Genomic DNA, 17,516 nt, shown 5'->3' with positions numbered 1-17,516 from the left:
AATGCGTAACTTACTACTACAGCCCAGAAGCTGAGGGTACTGCAATGCGTAACTTACTCCTATAGCCTAGAAGCTAAGGATCCTGCAATGCGTAACTTACTCCTACAGCCTAGAAGCTGAGGATCCTGCAATGCGTAACTTACTCCTACAGCCTAGAAGCTGAGGATCCTGCAATGCGTAAGTTACTCCTACAGCCCAGAAGCTGAGGGTCCTGCAATGCGTAACTTACTCCTACAGCCTAGAAGCTGAGGATCCTGCAATGCGTAACTTACTCCTACAGCCTAGAAGCTGAGGATCCTGCAATGTGTAACTTACTCCTACATCCTAGAAGCTGAGGATCCTGCAATGTGTAACTTACTCCTACAGCCAAGAAGCTGAGGATCCTGCAATGTGTAACTTACTCCTACAGCCTAGAACTGAGGATCCTGCAATGTGTAACTTACTCCTACAGACTAGAAACTGAGGGTCCTGCAATGTCTAACTTACTTCTACAGCCTCGAAGCTGAGGATCCTGCAATGTGTAACGTACTCCTACAGCCTAGAAGCTGAGGATCCTGCAATGTGTAACTTACTCCTACAGCCAAGAAGCTGAGGATCCTGCAATCAGTGACGTAACTAGGGTATTTGGAGCCCAGGGCAAATTTGAAAAGGGAGCCCCCCCCAACACACCGATATGTGCGCGCGCCTTCGGCGCGCGTGGGAAAAAAGAATGGGCGTGGTCACTTAAAAATGGGGCGTGTCAACATGACACACCCCTTTATTTTCATGCTGAACATTCCTATCCATATGCACCTTAACCCCTGTAGTACCCCTTATACAGTACCCCCAGTATGCAGTTGTGGTCCCTCTTATGCAGGCTCATAGTAGTGCCCCTTATACAGTATCCCCAGTAGTGGTCCCCCATATACAGCCCCCAATTAGTTCCCCTTATTCAGTGCCCACAGTAGTAGTCCCCCCAAATGCAGTGCCCCATGTAGTGTTCCCCCTTATGCAGTGCCCCCAGTAGCAGTCCCCACAATGCAGTGCGCCCAGTAGCAGTATCCCCTATGCAGTGCCCTTTATATAGTGCCCCCAGTAGTAGTCCCCACCCTCCCCCTATGCAGTGCCCTTTATATAGTGCCCCCAGCAGTAGTCCCCCCATGCAGTTTTCCCAGTAGTGGTCTCCCTTATGCAGGCACCCAGTAGTGATCCCCCCCTATCTATTGCCCCCTGTAGTGGTCCCCCCAGTGCAGTGCCCCTGCAGTAAGCCCCTTATATAGTGCCCCCAGCAGTAGTCCACCCCTCTCCCATGCAGTGCCCCCAGTAGTGGTCCCCCTGATGCAGGCCCCCAGTAGTGATCCCCCCTATCCAGTGCCCCCTGTAGTGGTCCTTCCTATTATTGCCCCCAGTTGTGTTGCCCCCAGTGCAGTGCCCCTAGTAGTAGGCCCCTTTTATAATGCCCCCAGTAGTAGTTCCCCCACAAGTAGTGGTCCCCAGTTGAGGTTCCCCCTCTCGATTAAGTGTCCCCAGTAATAACCTCCCCCAGTAGGGCTCCTCCCAATAATGGTGCCCCCAGTAATAGCCCCCCCAGTAGAGGTCTTCCCAATAATGGTGCCCCCAGTGGTAGCCACCCCCCCGTTGTGCCCCCACCCCCAGTAGAGGTCCCGCCAGTAGTAGCCACCCCCCTCCCCCATTGTGCCCCCAGTAGTGCAGACAGGTTTTAAAAAAAATATATAAAAATATACTTACCTGAATCCACGCTGCTGCTCCGGACCTCGACACCGCTCCCGACGCTGCCGCCCGCCAGTCCTCCCGGGCTGGTGCACTCAGCATAATGGGAGAGACGTCATGATGTCATGACGTCTGTTCCATTACCCACTGCAAGAGCCGGATGGAAGCCCGGCTCTTGCAGTGGGTGCTGCAGCAGTCAATGAGAGTATATCTGACTCTCATTGGCAGCTGTTTAACACACGCATCGCTGCCAGCGCTGGCGGCGATGCGTGTGTTATGTACAGCCTGAGCCCGCCTCCTGGTGCTGTTGGGCAAGTGCTCAGGGGGAGGCAACGGGCTCAGGTGTGCAGCACAGGACCGGCGCTTGAAGCCTAGCGCCGGTCTTGTGTAAATGTGTAGCGCTGACCGCATTCACTGCGGTCGGCGTTACACTGGTGGCTAACTAGGGCGGGCCAGACCGTGGCCAGCAGCGCCCCCCTGCACCACCGGTCCCTCAGTGCCCAGGGCATGCACCCTGCCTGACCCCCCCTAATTACGCCACAGCCTGCAATGTGTAACTTACTCCTACAGCCTAGAAGCTGAGGATCCTGCAATGTGTAACCTACTCCTACAGCCTAGAAGCTGAGGATCCTGCAATGCGTAACTTACTCCTACAGCCTAGAAGCTGAGGATTCTGCAATGCGTAACTTACTCCTACAGCCTACTAGCTGAGGATCCTGCAATGCGTAACTTACTCCTACAGCCTAGAAGCTGTGGGTCCTGCAATGTGTAACTTACTCCTACAGCCTAGAAGCCGAGGATCCTGCAATGCGTAACTTACTCCTACAGCCTAGAAGCTGAGGATCCTGCAATGCGTAACTTACTCCTACAGCCTAGAAGCTGAGGATCCTGCAATGTGTAACTTACTCCTACAGCCAAGTAGCTGAAGATCCTGCAATGTGTAACTTACTCCTACAACCTAGAAGCTTAGGATCCTGCAATGCGTAACTTACTCCTACAGCCTAGAAGCGGAGGATCCTGCAATGCATAACTTACTCCTACAGCCTAGAAGCTGAGGGTCCTGCAATGCGTAACTTACTCCTACAGCCTAGAAGCTGAGGATCCTGCAATGTGTAACTTACTCCTACAGCCTAGAAGCAGAGGATTCTGCAATGTGTAACTTACTCCTACAGCCTACTAGCTGAGGATCCTGCAATGCGAAACTTACTCCGACAGCCTAGACGCTGAGGATCCTGCAATGCGTAACTTACTCCTACAGCCTAGAAGCTGAGGGTCCTGCAATGCGTAACTTACTCCTACAGCCTAGAAGCTGAGGATCCTGCAATGTGTAACTTACTCCTACAGCCTAGAAGCTGAGGATCCTGCAATGCGTAACTTACTCCTACAGCCTAGAAGCTGAGGATTCTGCAATGCGTAACTTACTCCTACAGCCTAGAAGCTGAGGATCCTGCAATGTGTAACTTACTCCTACAGCCAAGAAGCTGAGGATCCTGCAATCAGTGACGTAACTAGGGTATTTGGAGCCCAGGGCAAATTTGAAAAGGAACCCCCCCCAACACCCCGATATGTGCGCGCGCCTTTGGCGCGCGTGGGAAAAAAGAATGGGTGTGGTCACTTAAAAATGGGGCATGTCAACATGACACACCCCTTTATTTTCATGCTGAACATTCCTATCCATATGCACCTTAACCCCAGTAGTACCCCTTATACAGTACCCCCAGTATGCAGTTGTGGTCCCTCTTATGCAGGCCCATAGTAGTGCCCCTTATACAGTATCCCCAGTAGTGGTCCCCCATATACAGCCCCCAATTAGTTCCCCTTATTCAGTGCCCACAGTAGTAGTCCCCCCAAATGCAGTGCCCCATGAGTGTTCCCCCTTATGCAGTGCCCCCAGTAGCAGTCCCCACAATGCAGTGCGCCCAGTAGTGGTATCGCCTATGCAGTGCCCTTTATATAGTGCCCCCAGTAGTAGTCCCCCCCCTCCCCCTATGCAGTGCCCTTTATATAGTGCCCCCAGCAGTAGTCCCCCCATGCAGTTTTCCCAGTAGTGGTCTCCCTTATGCAGGCACCCAGTAGTGATCCCCCCCTATCTAGTGCCCCCTGTAGTGGTCCCCTCAGTGTAGTGCCCCTAGCAGTAAGCCCCTTATATAGTGCCCCCAGCAGTAGTCCCCCCCTCTCCCATGCAGTGCCCCCAGTAGTGGTCCCCCTGATGCAGGCCCCCAGTAGAGATCCCCCCTATCCAGTGCCCCCTGTAGTGGTCCTTCCTATTATTGCCCCCAGTTGTGGTGCCCCCAGTGCAGTGCCCCTAGTAGTAGGCCCCTTTTATAATGCCCCCAGTAGTAGTTCCCCCACAAGTAGTGGTCCCCAGTTGAGGTTCCCCCTCTCGATTAAGTGTCCCCAGTAATAACCTCCCCCAGTAGAGCTCCTCCCAATAATGGGGCCCCCAGTAATAGCCCCCCCAGTAGAGGTCTTCCCAATAATGGTGCCTCCAGTGGTAGCCACCCCTTCGTTGTGCCCCCACCCCCAGTAGAGGTCCCCCCAGTAGTAGCCACCCCCCTCCCCCATTGTGCTCCCAGTAGTGCAGACAGGTTTTAAAAAAAATATATAAAAATATACTTACCTGAATCCACGCTGCTGCTCCGGACCTCGACACTGCTCCCGACGCTGCCGCCCGCCAGTCCTCCCGGGCTGGTGCACTCAGCATAATGGGAGAGACTTCATGATGTCATGACGTCTGTCCCTTTACCCACTGCAGGAGCCGGATGGAAGCCTGGCTCTTGCAGTGGGTGCTGCAGCAGTCAATGAGAGTATATGTGACTCTCATTGGCAGCTGTTTAACACACGCATCGCTGCCAAAGCAGGCGGCGATGCGTGTGTTATGTACAGCCTGAGCCTGCCTCCTGGCGCTATTGGGAAAGCACTCAGGGGGAGGCAACGGGCTCAGGTGTGCAGCACAGGACCGGCGCTTGAAGCCTAGCGCCGGTCCTGTGAAAATGTGTAGCGCTGACCGCATTCACTGCGGTCAGCGCTACACTGGTGGCTAACTAGGGCGGGCCAGACCGTGGCCAGCAGCGCCCCCCCGCACCGCCGGTCCCTCAGTGCCCAGGGCATGCACCCTGCCTGACCCCCCCTAGTTACGCCACTGCCTGCAATTTGTAACTTACTCCTACAGCCTAGAAGCGAAGGATCCTACAATGTGTAACTTACTCCTACAGCCTAGAAGCTGAGGATCCTGCAATGTGTAACCTACTCCTACAGCCTAGAAGCTGAGGATCCTGCAATGCGTAACTTACTCCTACAGCCAAGAAGCTGAGGATCCTGCAATGTGTAACTTACTCCTACAGCCTAGAAGCTGAGGATCCTGCAATGTGTAACTTACTCCTACAGCCAAAAAGCTGAGGATCCTGCAATGCGTAACTTACTCCTACAGCCTAGAAGCTGAGGATTCTGCAATGTGTAACTTACTCCTACAGCCTACTAGCTGAGGATCCTGCAATGCGAAACTTACTCCTACAGCCTAGAACTGAGGATCCTGCAATGCGTAACTTACTCCTAAAGCCTAGAAGCTGAGGGTCCTGCAATGCGTAACTTACTCCTACAGCCTAGAAGCTGAGGATCCTGCAATGTTTAACTTACTCCTACAGCCATGAAGCTGAGGATCCTGCAATGTGTAACTTACTCCTACAGCCTAGAAGCTGAGGATCCTGCAATGCGTAACTTACTCCTACAGCCTAGAAGCTGAGGATCCTGCAATGCGTAACTTACTCCTACAGCCTAGAAGCTGAGGATTCTGCAATGCGTAACTTACTCCTACAGCCTACTAGCTGAGGATCCTGCAATGCGTAACTTACTCCTACAGCCTAGAAGCTGTGGGTCCTGCAATGCGTAACTTACTCCTACAGCCTAGAAGCTGAGGGTCCTGCAATGCGTAACTTACTCCTACAGCCTAAAAGCTGGGGATCCTGCAATGCATAACTTACTCCTACAGCCAAGAAGCTGAGGATCCTGCAATGTGTAACTTACTCCTACAGCCTAGAAGCTGAGGGTCCTGCAATGCGTAACTTACTGAAACAGCCTAGAAGCTAAGGATCCTGCAATGCGTAACTTACTCCTACAGCCTAGAAGCTGAGGGTCCTGCAATGCGTAACTTACCCCTACAGCCTAGAAGCTGAGGATCCTGCATTGTGTAACTTACTCCTACAGCCTAGAAGCTGAGGATCCTCCAATGTGTAACTTACTCCTACAGCCTAGAAGCTGAGGATCCTGCAATGCGTAACTTACTCCTACAGCCTAGAAGCTGAGGATCCTGCAATGTGTAACTTACTCCTACAGCCTAGAAGCTGAGGGTCCTGCAATGCGTAACTTACTCCTACAGCCTAGAAGCTAAGGATCCTGCAATGCGTAACTTACTCCTACAGCCTAGAAGCTGAGGGTCCAGCAATGCGTAACTTACTCCTACAGCCTAGAAGCTGAGGATCCTGCATTGTGTAACTTACTCCTACAGCCTAGAAGCTGAGGATCCTGCAATGTGTAACTTACTCCTACAGCCAAGTAGCTGAAGATCCTGCAATGTGTAACTTACTCCTAAAACCTAGAAGCTGAGGATCCTGCAATGCGTAACTTACTCCTACAGCCTAGAAGCGGAGGATCCTGCAATGCATAACTTACTCCTACAGCCTAGAAGCTGAGGGTCCTGCAATGTGTAACTTACTCCTACAGCCTAGAAGCTGAGGATCCTGCAATGTGTAACTTACTCCTACAGCCTAGAAGCAGAGGATTCTGCAATGTGTAACTTACTCCTACAGCCTACTAGCTGAGGATCCTGCAATGTGAAACTTACTCCTACAGCCTAGAAGCTGAGGATCCTGCAATGTGTAACTTACTCCTACAGCCTAGAAGCTGAGGATCCTGCAATGCGTAACTTACTCCTACAGCTTAGAGGCGGAGGATCCTGCAATGTGTAACTTACTCCTACAGCCTAGAAGCTGAGGATCCTGCAATGCGTAACTTACTCCTACAGCCTAGAACTGAGGATCCTGCAATGCATAACTTACTCCTACAGCCTAGAAGCTGAGGGTCCTGCAATGCGTAACTTACTCCTACAGCCTTGAAGTTGAGGATCCTGCAAGGCGTAACTTACTCCTACAGCCTAGAAGCTGAGGATCCTGCAATGGGTAACTTACTCCTACAGCCTAGAAGCTGAGGATCCTGCAATGCGTAACTTACTACTACAGCCTAGAAGCTGATGGTCCTGCAATGCGTAACTTACTCCTACAGCCTAGAAGCTGAGGATCCTGCAATGTGTAACTTACTCCTTCAGCCAAGAAGCTGAGGATCCTGCAATGTGTAACTTACTCCTACAGCCTAGAAGCTAAGGATCCTGCAATGCGTAACTTACTCCTACAGCCTAGAAGCTGAGGGTCCTGCAATGCGTAACTTACTCCTACAGCCTAGAAGCTGAGGATCCTGCAATGTGCAACTTACTCCTACAGCCTAGAAGCTGAGGATCCTGCAATGTGTAACTTACTCCTACAGCCTAGAAGCTGAGGATCCTGCAATGCGTAACTTACTCCTACAGCCTAGAAGCTGAGGACCCTGCAATGCGTAACTTACTCCTACAGCCTAGAAGCTGAGGATCCTGCAATGTGTAACTTACTCCTACAGCCTAGAAGCTGAGGATTCTGCAATGCGTAACTTAATCCTACAGCCTAGAAGCTGAGGATCCTGCAATGTGTAACTTACTCCTACAGCCTAGAAGCGGAGTATCCTGCAATGTGTAACTTACTCCTACAGCCTAGAAGCTGAGTATCCTGCAATGCATAACTTACTCCTACAGCCTAGAAGCTGAGGATCCTGCAATGTGTAACTTACTCCTACAGCGTAGAACTGAGGATCCTGCAATGCGTAACTTACTCCTACAACCTAGAAGCTGAGGGTCCTGCAATGCGTAACTTACTACTACAGCCTAGAAGCTGAGGATCCTCCAATGCATAACTTACTCCTACAGCCTAGAAGCTGAGGATCCTGCAATGCGTAACTTACTCCTACAGCCTAGAAGCTGAGCGTCCTGCAATGCGTAACTTACTCCTACAGCCTAGAAGCTGAGGGTCCTGCAATGCGTAACTTACTCCTACAGCCTAGAAGCTGAGGATCCTGCAATGTGTAACTTACTCCTACAGCCAAGAAGCTGAGGATTCTGCTATGCATAACTTACTCCTACAGCCAAGAAGCTGAGGATCCTGCAATGTGTAACTTACTCCTACAGCCTAGAAGCTGAGGATCCTGCAATGTGTAACTTACTCCTAAAGCCTAGAAGCTGAAGATCCTGCAATGTGTAACTTACTCCTACAGACTAGAAGCTGAGGATCCTGCAATGCGTAACTTACTCCTACAGCCTAGAAGCGGAGGATCCTGCAATGCGTAACTTACTCCTACAGCCTAGTACTGAGGATCCTGCAATGCGTAACTTACTCCTACAGCCTAGAAGCTGAGGATCCTGCAATGCGTAACTTACTCCTACAGCCTAGAAGCTGAGGATCCTGCAATGCGTAACTTACTCCTACAGCCTAGAAGCTGATGATCCTGCAATGCGTAACTTACTCCTACAGCCTAGAAGCTGAGGATCCTGCAATGTGTAACTTACTCCTACAGCCTAGAAGCGGAGGATCCTGCAGTGCATAACTTACTCCTACAGCCTAGAACTGAGGATCCTGCAATGCGCAACTTACTCCTACAGCTTAGAAGCTGAGGATCCTGCAATGCATAACTTACTCCTACAGCCTAGAACAGAGGATTCTGCAATGTGTAACTTACTCCTACAGCCTAGAAGCTGAGGATCCTGCAATGCGTAACTTACTCCTACAGCCTAGAAGCTGAGGATCCTGCAATGCATAACTTACTCCTACAGCCTAGAAGCTGAGGATCCTGCAATGCGCAACTTACTCCTACAGCCTAGAAGCTGAGGATCCTGCAATGTGTATCTTACTCCTACAGCCTAGAAGCGGAGGATCCTGCAATGTGTAACTTACTCCTACTGCCTAGAACTGAGGATCCTGCAATGCATAACTTACTCCTACAGCCTAGAAGCTGAGGATCCTGCAATGCATAACTTACTCCTACAGACTAGAAGCTGAGGATCCTGCAATGTGTAACTTACTCCTACAGCCTAGAAGCTGAGGGTCCTGCAATGCGTAACTTACTCCTACAGCCTAGAACTGAGGATTCTGCAAAGCGTAACTTACTCCTACAGCCTAGAAGCTGAGGATCCTGCAATGCAAAACTTACTCCTACAGCCTAGAAGCTGAGGATCCTGCAATGCGTAACTTACTCCTACAGCCTAGAAGCTGAGGATCCTGCAACACGTAACTTACTCCTACAGCCTAGAAGCTGAGGATCCTGCCATGCGAAACTTACTCCTACAGCCTAGAAGCTGAGGATCCTGCAATGCGAAACTTACTCCTACAGCCTAGAAGCTGAGGATCCTGCAATGCGTAACTTACTCTTACAGCCTAGAAGCTGAGGATCCTGCAATGCGTAACTTACTCCTACAGCCTAGAAGCTGAGGATTCTGCAATGTGTAACTGACTCCTACAGCCTACTAGCTGAGGATCCTGCAATGCAAAACTTACTACTACAGCCTAGAACTGAGGATCCTGCAATGCGTAACTTACTCCTAAAGCCTAGAAGCTGAGGGTCCTGCAATGCATAACTTACTCCTTCAGCCTAGAAGATGAGGATCCTGCAATGTTTAACTTACTCCTACAGCCATGAAGCTATGGATCCTGCAATGTGTAACTTACTCCTACAGCCTAGAAGCTGAGGATCCTGCAATGCGTACCTTACTCCTATAGCCTAGAAGCTGAGGATCCTGCAATGCGTAACTTACTCCTACAGCCTAGAAGCTGAGGATTCTGCAATGCGTAACTTACTCTTACAGCCTACTAGCTGAGGATCCTGCAATGTGTAACTTACTCCTACAGCCTAGAAGCTGAGGGTCCTGCAATGCGTAACTTACTCCTACAGCCTAGAAGCTGAGGATCCTGCAATGCATAACTTACTCCTACAGCCAAGAAGCTGAGGATCCTGCAATGTGTAATTTACTCCTACAGCCTAGAAGCTGAGGGTCCTGCAATGCGTAACTTACTCCTACAGCCTAGTAGCTGAGGAGTCTGCAATGTGTAACTTACTCCTACAGCCTACTAGCTGAGGATCCTGCAATGCGAAACTTACTACTACAGCCTAGAACTGAGGATCCTGCAATGCGTAACTTACTCCTAAAGCCTAGAAGCTGAGGATCCTGCAATGCATAACTTACTCCTTCAGCCTAGAAGCTGAGGATCCTGCAATGTTTAACTTACTCCTACAGCCATGAAGCTGAGGATCCTGCAATGAGTAACTTACTCCTACAGCCTAGAAGCTGAGGATCCTGCAATGCGTACCTTACTCCTATAGCCTAGAAGCTGAGGATCCTGCCATGTGTAACTTACTCCTACAGCCTAGAAGCTGAGGATTCTGCAATGCGTAACTTACTCCTACAGCCTACTAGCTGAGGATCCTGCAATGCGTAACTTACTCCTACAGCCTAGAAGCTGAGGGTCCTGCAATGCGTAACTTACTCCTACAGCCTAGAAGCTGAGGGTCCTGCAATGCGTAACTTACTCCTACAGCCTAGAAGCTGAGGATCCTGCAATGCATAACTTACTCCTACAGCCAAGAAGCTGAGGATCCTGCAATGTGTAATTTACTCCTACAGCCTAGAAGCTGAGGGTCCTGCAATGCGTAACTTACTCAAACAGCCTAGAAGCTAAGGATCCTGCAATGCGTAACTGACTCCTACAGCCTAGAAGCTGAGGGTCCTGCAATACGTAACTTACTCCTACAGCCTAGAAGCTGAGGATCCTGCAATGTGTAACTTACTCCTACAGCCTAGAAGCTGAGGATTCTGCAATGCGTAACTTAATCCTACAGCCTAGAAGCTGAGGATCCTGCAATGTGTAACTTACTCCTACAGCCTAGAAGCGGAGTATCCTGCAATGTGTAACTTACTCCTACAGCCTAGAAGCTGAGTATCCTGCAATGCATAACTTACTCCTACAGCCTAGAAGCTGAGGATCCTGCAATGTGTAACTTACTCCTACAGCCTAGAACTGAGGATCCTGCAATGCGTAACTTACTCCTACAGCCTAGAAGCTGAGGGTCCTGCAATGCGTAACTTACTACTACAGCCTAGAAGCTGAGGATCCTCCAATGCATAACTTACTCCTACAGCCTAGAAGCTGAGGATCCTGCAATGCGTAACTTACTCCTACAGCCTAGAAGCTGAGCGTCCTGCAATGCGTAACTTACTCCTACAGCCTAGAAGCTGAGGGTCCTGCAATGCGTAACTTACTCCTACAGCCTAGAAGCTGAGGATCCTGCAATGTGTAACTTACTCCTACAGCCAAGAAGCTGAGGATTCTGCTATGCATAACTTACTCCTACAGCCAAGAAGCTGAGGATCCTGCAATGTGTAACTTACTCCTACAGCCTAGAAGCTGAGGATCCTGCAATGTGTAACTTACTCCTACAGCCTAGAAGCTGAAGATCCTGCAATGTGTAACTTACTCCTACAGACTAGAAGCTGAGGATCCTGCAATGCGTAACTTACTCCTACAGCCTAGAAGCGGAGGATCCTGCAATGCGTAACTTACTCCTACAGCCTAGTACTGAGGATCCTGCAATGCATAACTTACTCCTACAGCCTAGAAGCTGAGGATCCTGCAATGCGTAACTTACTCCTACAGCCTAGAAGCTGAGGATCCTGCAATGCGTAACTTACTCCTACAGCCTAGAAGCTGATGATCCTGCAATGCGTAACTTACTCCTACAGCCTAGAAGCTGAGGATCCTGCAATGTGTAACTTACTCTTACAGCCTAGAAGCTGAGGATCCTGCAATGCGTAACTTACTCCTACAGCCTAGAAGCTGAGGATTCTGCTATGTGTAACTGACTCCTACAGCCTACTAGCTGAGGATCCTGCAATGCAAAACTTACTACTACAGCCTAGAACTGAGGATCCTGCAATGCGTAACTTACTCCTAAAGCCTAGAAGCTGAGGGTCCTGCAATGCATAACTTACTCCTTCAGCCTAGAAGATGAGGATCCTGCAAAGTTTAACTTACTCCTACAGCCATGAAGCTATGGATCCTGCAATGTGTAACTTACTCCTACAGCCTAGAAGCTGAGGATCCTGCAATGCGTACCTTACTCCTATAGCCTAGAAGCTGAGGATCCTGCAATGCGTAACTTACTCCTACAGCCTAGAAGCTGAGGATTCTGCAATGCGTAACTTACTCCTACAGCCTACTAGCTGAGGATCCTGCAATGTGTAACTTACTCCTACAGCCTAGAAGCTGAGGGTCCTGCAATGCGTAACTTACTCCTACAGCCTAGAAGCTGAGGGTCCTGCAATGCGTAACTTACTCCTACAGCCTAGAAGCTGAGGATCCTGCAATGCATAACTTACTCCTACAGCCAAGAAGCTGAGGATCCTGCAATGTGTAATTTACTCCTACAGCCTAGAAGCTGAGGGTCCTGCAATGCGTAACTTACTCCTACAGCCTAGAAGCTGAGGAGTCTGCAATGTGTAACTTACTCCTACAGCCTACTAGCTGAGGATCCTGCAATGCGAAACTTACTACTACAGCCTAGAACTGAGGATCCTGCAATGAGTAACTTACTCCTAAAGCCTAGAAGCTGAGGGTCCTGCAATGCATAACTTACTCCTTCAGCCTAGAAGCTGAGGATCCTGCAATGTTTAACTTACTCCTACAGCCATGAAGCTGAGGATCCTGCAATGTGTAACTTACTCCTACAGCCTAGAAGCTGAGGATCCTGCAATGCGTACCTTACTCCTATAGCCTAGAAGCTGAGGATCCTGCCATGTGTAACTTACTCCTACAGCCTAGAAGCTGAGGATTCTGCAATGCGTAACTTACTCCTACAGCCTACTAGCTGAGGATCCTGCAATGCGTAACTTACTCCTACAGCCTAGAAGCTGAGGGTCCTGCAATGCGTAACTTACTCCTACAGCCTAGAAGCTGAGGGTCCTGCAATGCGTAACTTACTCCTACAGCCTAGAAGCTGAGGATCCTGCAATGCATAACTTACTCCTACAGCCAAGAAGCTGAGGATCCTGCAATGTGTAATTTACTCCTACAGCCTAGAAGCTGAGGGTCCTGCAATGCGTAACTTACTCAAACAGCCTAGAAGCTAAGGATCCTGCAATGCGTAACTGACTCCTACAGCCTAGAAGCTGAGGGTCCTGCAATACGTAACTTACTCCTACAGCCTAGAAGCTGAGGATCCTGCATTGTGTAACTTACTCCTACAGCCTAGTAGCTGAGGATCCTGCAATGTGTAACTTACTCCTACAGCCTAGAAGCTGAGGATTCTGCAATGCGTAACTTAATCCTACAGCCTAGAAGCTGAGGATCCTGCAATGTGTAACTTACTCCTACAGCCTAGAAGCGGAGTATCCTGCAATGTGTAACTTACTCCTACAGCCTAGAAGCTGAGTATCCTGCAATGCATAACTTACTCCTACAGCCTAGAAGCTGAGGATCCTGCAATGTGTAACTTACTCCTACAGCCTAGAACTGAGGATCCTGCAATGCGTAACTTACTCCTACAGCCTAGAAGCTGAGGGTCCTGCAATGCGTAACTTACTACTACAGCCTAGAAGCTGAGGATCCTCCAATGCATAACTTACTCCTACAGCCTAGAAGCTGAGGATCCTGCAATGCGTAACTTACTCCTACAGCCTAGAAGCTGAGCGTCCTGCAATGCGTAACTTACTCCTACAGCCTAGAAGCTGAGGGTCCTGCAATGCGTAACTTACTCCTACAGCCTAGAAGCTGAGGATCCTGCAATGTGTAACTTACTCCTACAGCCAAGAAGCTGAGGATTCTGCTATGCATAACTTACTCCTACAGCCAAGAAGCTGAGGATCCTGCAATGTGTAACTTACTCCTACAGCCTAGAAGCTGAGGATCCTGCAATGTGTAACTTACTCCTACAGCCTAGAAGCTGAAGATCCTGCAATGTGTAACTTACTCCTACAGACTAGAAGCTGAGGATCCTGCAATGCGTAACTTACTCCTACAGCCTAGAAGCGGAGGATCCTGCAATGCGTAACTTACTCCTACAGCCTAGTACTGAGGATCCTGCAATGCATAACTTACTCCTACAGCCTAGAAGCTGAGGATCCTGCAATGCGTAACTTACTCCTACAGCCTAGAAGCTGAGGATCCTGCAATGCATAACTTACTCCTACAGCCTAGAAGCTGATGATCCTGCAATGCGTAACTTACTCCTACAGCCTAGAAGCTGAGGATCCTGCAATGTGTAACTTACTCCTACAGCCCAGAAGCGGAGGATCCTGCAATGCGTAACTTACTCCTACAGCCTAGAACTGAGGATCCTGCAATGCGTAACTTACTCCTACAGCTTAGAAGCTGAGGATCCTGCAATGCATAACTTACTCCTACAGCCTAGAACAGAGGATTCTGCAATGTGTAACTTACTCCTACAGCCTAGAAGCTGAGGATCCTGCAATGCATAACTTACTCCTACAGCCTAGAAGCTGAGGATCCTGCAATGCATAACTTACTCCTACAGACTAGAAGCTGAGGATCCTGCAATGTGTAACTTACTCCTACAGCCTAGAAGCTGAGGGTCCTGCAATGCGTAACTTACTCCTACAGCCTAGAACTGAGGATTCTGCAAAGCGTAACTTACTCCTACAGCCTAGAAGCTGAGGATCCTGCAATGCAAAACTTACTCCTACAGCCTAGAAGCTGAGGATCCTGCAATGCGTAACTTACTCCTACAGCCTAGAAGCTGAGGATCCTGCAACACGTAACTTACTCCTACAGCCTAGAAGCTGAGGATCCTGCCATGCGAAACTTACTCCTACAGCCTAGAAGCTGAGGATCCTGCAATGCGAAACTTACTCCTATAGCCTAGAAGCTGAGGATCCTGCAATGCGTAACTTACTCTTACAGCCTAGAAGCTGAGGATCCTGCAATGCGTAACTTACTCCTACAGCCTAGAAGCTGAGGATTCTGCAATGTGTAACTGACTCCTACAGCCTACTAGCTGAGGATCCTGCAATGCAAAACTTACTACTACAGCCTAGAACTGAGGATCCTGCAATGCGTAACTTACTCCTAAAGCCTAGAAGCTGAGGGTCCTGCAATGCATAACTTACTCCTTCAGCCTAGAAGATGAGGATCCTGCAATGTTTAACTTACTCCTACAGCCATGAAGCTATGGATCCTGCAATGTGTAACTTACTCCTACAGCCTAGAAGCTGAGGATCCTGCAATGCGTACCTTACTCCTATAGCCTAGAAGCTGAGGATCCTGCAATGCGTAACTTACTCCTACAGCCTAGAAGCTGAGGATTCTGCAATGCGTAACTTACTCTTACAGCCTACTAGCTGAGGATCCTGCAATGTGTAACTTACTCCTACAGCCTAGAAGCTGAGGGTCCTGCAATGCGTAACTTACTCCTACAGCCTAGAAGCTGAGGATCCTGCAATGCATAACTTACTCCTACAGCCAAGAAGCTGAGGATCCTGCAATGTGTAATTTACTCCTACAGCCTAGAAGCTGAGGGTCCTGCAATGCGTAACTTACTCCTACAGCCTAGTAGCTGAGGAGTCTGCAATGTGTAACTTACTCCTACAGCCTACTAGCTGAGGATCCTGCAATGCGAAACTTACTACTACAGCCTAGAACTGAGGATCCTGCAATGCGTAACTTACTCCTAAAGCCTAGAAGCTGAGGATCCTGCAATGCATAACTTACTCCTTCAGCCTAGAAGCTGAGGATCCTGCAATGTTTAACTTACTCCTACAGCCATGAAGCTGAGGATCCTGCAATGAGTAACTTACTCCTACAGCCTAGAAGCTGAGGATCCTGCAATGCGTACCTTACTCCTATAGCCTAGAAGCTGAGGATCCTGCCATGTGTAACTTACTCCTACAGCCTAGAAGCTGAGGATTCTGCAATGCGTAACTTACTCCTACAGCCTACTAGCTGAGGATCCTGCAATGCGTAACTTACTCCTACAGCCTAGAAGCTGAGGGTCCTGCAATGCGTAACTTACTCCTACAGCCTAGAAGCTGAGGGTCCTGCAATGCGTAACTTACTCCTACAGCCTAGAAGCTGAGGATCCTGCAATGCATAACTTACTCCTACAGCCAAGAAGCTGAGGATCCTGCAATGTGTAATTTACTCCTACAGCCTAGAAGCTGAGGGTCCTGCAATGCGTAACTTACTCAAACAGCCTAGAAGCTAAGGATCCTGCAATGCGTAACTGACTCCTACAGCCTAGAAGCTGAGGGTCCTGCAATACGTAACTTACTCCTACAGCCTAGAAGCTGAGGATCCTGCAAAGTGTAACTTACTCCTACAGCCTAGAAGCTGAGGATTCTGCAATGCGTAACTTAATCCTACAGCCTAGAAGCTGAGGATCCTGCAATGTGTAACTTACTCCTACAGCCTAGAAGCGGAGTATCCTGCAATGTGTAACTTACTCCTACAGCCTAGAAGCTGAGTATCCTGCAATGCATAACTTACTCCTACAGCCTAGAAGCTGAGGATCCTGCAATGTGTAACTTACTCCTACAGCCTAGAACTGAGGATCCTGCAATGCGTAACTTACTCCTACAGCCTAGAAGCTGAGGGTCCTGCAATGCGTAACTTACTACTACAGCCTAGAAGCTGAGGATCCTCCAATGCATAACTTACTCCTACAGCCTAGAAGCTGAGGATCCTGCAATGCGTAACTTACTCCTACAGCCTAGAAGCTGAGCGTCCTGCAATGCGTAACTTACTCCTACAGCCTAGAAGCTGAGGGTCCTGCAATGCGTAACTTACTCCTACAGCCTAGAAGCTGAGGATCCTGCAATGTGTAACTTACTCCTACAGCCAAGAAGCTGAGGATTCTGCTATGCATAACTTACTCCTACAGCCAAGAAGCTGAGGATCCTGCAATGTGTAACTTACTCCTACATCCTAGAAGCTGAGGATCCTGCAATGTGTAACTTACTCCTACAGCCTAGAAGCTGAAGATCCTGCAATGTGTAACTTACTCCTACAGACTAGAAGCTGAGGATCCTGCAATGCGTAACTTACTCCTACAGCCTAGAAGTGGAGGATCCTGCAATGCGTAACTTACTCCTACAGCCTAGTACTGAGGATCCTGCAATGCATAACTTACTCCTACAGCCTAGAAGCTGAGGATCCTGCAATGCGTAACTTACTCCTACAGCCTAGAAGCTGAGGATCCTGCAATGCGTAACTTACTCCTACAGCCTAGAAGCTGATGATCCTGCAATGCGTAACTTACTCCTACAGCCTAGAAGCTGAGGATCCTGCAATGTGTAACTTACTCTTACAGCCTAGAAGCTGAGGATCCTGCAATGCGTAACTTACTCCTACAGCCTAGAAGCTGAGGATTCTGCTATGTGTAACTGACTCCTACAGCCTACTAGCTGAGGATCCTGCAATGCAAAACTTACTACTACAGCCTAGAACTGAGGATCCTGCAATGCGTAACTTACTCCTAAAGCCTAGAAGCTGAGGGTCCTGCAATGCATAACTTACTCCTTCAGCCTAGAAGATGAGGATCCTGCAATGTTTAACTTACTCCTACAGCCATGAAGCTATGGATCCTGCAATGTGTAACTTACTCCTACAGCCTAGAAGCTGAGGATCCTGCAATGCGTACCTTACTCCTATAGCCTAGAAGCTGAGGAT

The sequence above is a fragment of the Taudactylus pleione genome, unplaced genomic scaffold, assembly GCF_031769625.1.
Source record: "Taudactylus pleione unplaced genomic scaffold, aTauple2 ptg000635l, whole genome shotgun sequence".
Lineage (NCBI taxonomy): Eukaryota > Metazoa > Chordata > Amphibia > Anura > Myobatrachidae > Taudactylus > Taudactylus pleione.
Note: the sequence above shows the minus strand (reverse complement) of the source record.